Genomic DNA, 2967 nt, shown 5'->3' with positions numbered 1-2967 from the left:
GATGTTGAAGCTGAAGTTCCAATACTTTGGCCACCTGATGCAAAGAGCTGACTCATTTGGAAAGACCTTGATGCTGGGAAAGATTGAAGACAGAAGGAGAATGGGATGACAGAGGATGAGATGGTTGGATGGCATCACTGACTCAATGGACATGAGTTTGGGTAAACTCCAGGAGTTTGTGATGGACAGGGAGCCCTGGTGTGCTGCAGTCCATGGGGTCACAAAGAGTCGGACACAACTGAGTGACTGAAGTGTACTGAACTGAAGTATCCATAAGGCATTGATTGGAGTTAAGGGTCCAAAGTTAGAGGTGTTCATGCTGTAGGCATTAAGAAGAGTGAGGGGCTCTTCTAACTGGAAATTTTCCTAGGTTTTTGAAGGGGTGACATTTCACATGGACGTTGACTGTTGGTCACAATGATGGTTTGAGAGAAAGGAGGGGTGTTTGGGAGTGTAGTGGTGGTGGGAGGAGAACAGGACGAGTGAATGGTCAGCAGGTGAAAGAAGAGGCCAGGCACTGGGATGTGTGTGTGACCTAATGTTTCAGTCTTTTATGATGACCTACATGTCACCACCTTCCTGCCTGATGTAAGGTCAAGTGGGCTGGACAGTTTCACATGGTGACAAGGCCTCATCTCAGGTGTCTACTAGAAGGTCTCTCTGCATTTTTTTTTCCTTCTTTGATGCCCAGAAAGGCTATTCAGCACAGAAAAGATGGCTCACAAATGTTGGAGGGTCAATATCTGTGGAAGCAGCCCACAGCCAAGGGAATATGAGGATCAGTATGAATGTTCCAGAATTGTCACAGGGACAATTCTGAGATGCATTCTATGTGGCTTCGCAGGCAGCCTCCAGTGGGACTGAACCACAGTGATCCATGGTGGTGACCAGCTCAACCATGCCTCTCTGCATTGGTGGTCCCTCCTTCCACCACTCGCTTCTTCTCCCTGAGAATGGTCTCCACAACAAACTCATTGAACCCAAAATCTTGTTGAAGACTCTGCTTTTGGAGAACTCCAAAATCGTACCACCAGACTTGCAGAAATGAGGCAGTGCTCCAGAGACACATCCAAAAGGGAGGAAGCCTTGTTATGTTTTCTTCCTAGTTCGAGAGGGTCATCCCTCCTTTTCTATTTGCTTTTTGCTTGCTTTCTCCTCACTGTTATTTCAGAAAAGTGGAACTGTAAATCATAGGTTTAGATTACAATTACATGGAACTAGGCATGGCCTGTAGTCTGTAGTCCTCAAGGAGCTAAGTTTGAGGATTCTATCCCAGTGTCTCTCTTCCTTTCAGTAAATGACAATCCATTCTTCCTGACTACAGGTGTTCTGGGCATCTCAGACTTTCGTTTTTTTTCCCCCACACCTGTCCATCAGAAAATCTGTCAGCTCCACCTTCTCAATACATCCAGAAGCTGGCCATCCTCAGCACCTTCACTATTACTGTTCTGGGTTAATCCTGGGCTCTTCACTCGGGTTGTTCCAAGACCATCTTACTCTCATGATTCTTCCCTTAGTTCTCTGTGATCTCTCTGCAGCAAAACAGCCAGTGATTCTATTAAAATATAGGTGAGATTATGTCTTTCCAGCCTCAGCAACCTTTCGCGGTTTCCCATCCTACTTTGAATGAAAGCCATCATTGTTACAGTGACAGAGTAAAGCCAGGTTTTCCATGATCTTTCTATCTTTTTCCATTTGTAACCCTTTTTCTTACTACTCACCCCCTTGCTTATTTGACTCTGCCTACTAGCCTCATTGCTGCCCCTTGGACAGGCCAGCATGAGCTCTCATGGAGAGCTTTGCCCCTGGTAACCCACATGGCACACTCCCCACCTCCTCAGCTGTCTGTTCACCTATTATTTTCTCATCAGTCCTTCCCTGGCTAAAATTGCATCTGACACTTCCTTTCCCCTTCCCCTCCTTTGTTGTTCCTTTTTGAACTTCTCACCATCTACTAAGCATTTATTTTATTCATTTAAGACTTTCTAAACTTATTTCCATTATAGGAGGCAAGCCTCATGAAGGAAAATGTTTTTTTTTACTTGGGTTATGGGGTGAGGGTCTCCTTTGTTCATTGTTTTCTTTCCAGCCTTAAGCAGTACACACACTCCCACACACACACACACACACTGATGGATAGTGGATGAACAATGAATTTGCTGGTGCTCACTCACTTTGCAGCACATACACTAACACTTGAATGATACAGAGAAGATTAGAACGGCCCTTACACTAGGATGACATGCAAATTCATGAAATGTCCCATATTTTTATAGCTGATTCACACTGTTGAACAGCAGAAACTAACACAACACTGTAAAGCAATTATATTCTAATTAAAAAATAAAAAAAATAAATTCACTGGCTATCTGATAAACACGTAGATAGTTAATAAATGTTTCCCCAAGTATTTAGTAAATGCCAAAAATATGTGTGTAAATATGGATGTCTAACATAAACAAAAATGAAAAAAAGAGGTATATGACTTGATTTAACTTCTCTGAGGCTTTTTTTTTTTAGCTGAAGATAGGGATCCTATTTTCCTATACCTAATTCATGGGAGTAAATCAGATAATGTAATTTAAAATCTTAAGAGAGAAAAGAATCTAAGTGGATGGTAGGAATGACTGTTTATCAGAACTTGTGTCTTGGTTTTTAGTTCAAGGTCTCGAGATTTATATCTTAAGCCACAAGAGGACTTTTTTTAGAGGTTTTTAAAGTGATGTTTAAGATAATGAGATTCACTTCTTTTGCAATTCCTTTTTTCTGCAGAAAGCAGGTGAGAATGAATCCCTTGGCACCTCTGACTTATTGAAAGTGTGTTGTGGAGTTTCTCAACTAGACCACAAGGACCATCAGAGCAGATAGCAAGTTATCTTTGCAACATTCCCAGTGACAGCACCTGGTGGAGAGTACAGTCTCAGTGAGTCTGTGCTGAGTGAACAGAGAGGTAATGTCAAGTTCTCC

General features: G+C 42.4%; 1 non-coding gene across 1 annotated transcript; it reads left to right on the top strand.

The window, feature by feature from the left end:
• Positions 1 to 2162: 2162 nt before the first annotated feature.
• On the top strand, positions 2163 to 2272 carry LOC139180247 (U6 spliceosomal RNA). The gene has a single exon (XR_011564582.1). It is a non-coding gene; the product is annotated as a U6 spliceosomal RNA (small nuclear RNA).
• The last annotated feature ends 695 nt before the right edge of the window (positions 2273 to 2967 follow it).

Source organism: Bos indicus, chromosome 27 (assembly GCF_029378745.1).
Source record: "Bos indicus isolate NIAB-ARS_2022 breed Sahiwal x Tharparkar chromosome 27, NIAB-ARS_B.indTharparkar_mat_pri_1.0, whole genome shotgun sequence".
NCBI lineage: Eukaryota > Metazoa > Chordata > Mammalia > Artiodactyla > Bovidae > Bos > Bos indicus.
Note: the sequence above shows the minus strand (reverse complement) of the source record. Positions and strands in the feature narration are given on the sequence as shown.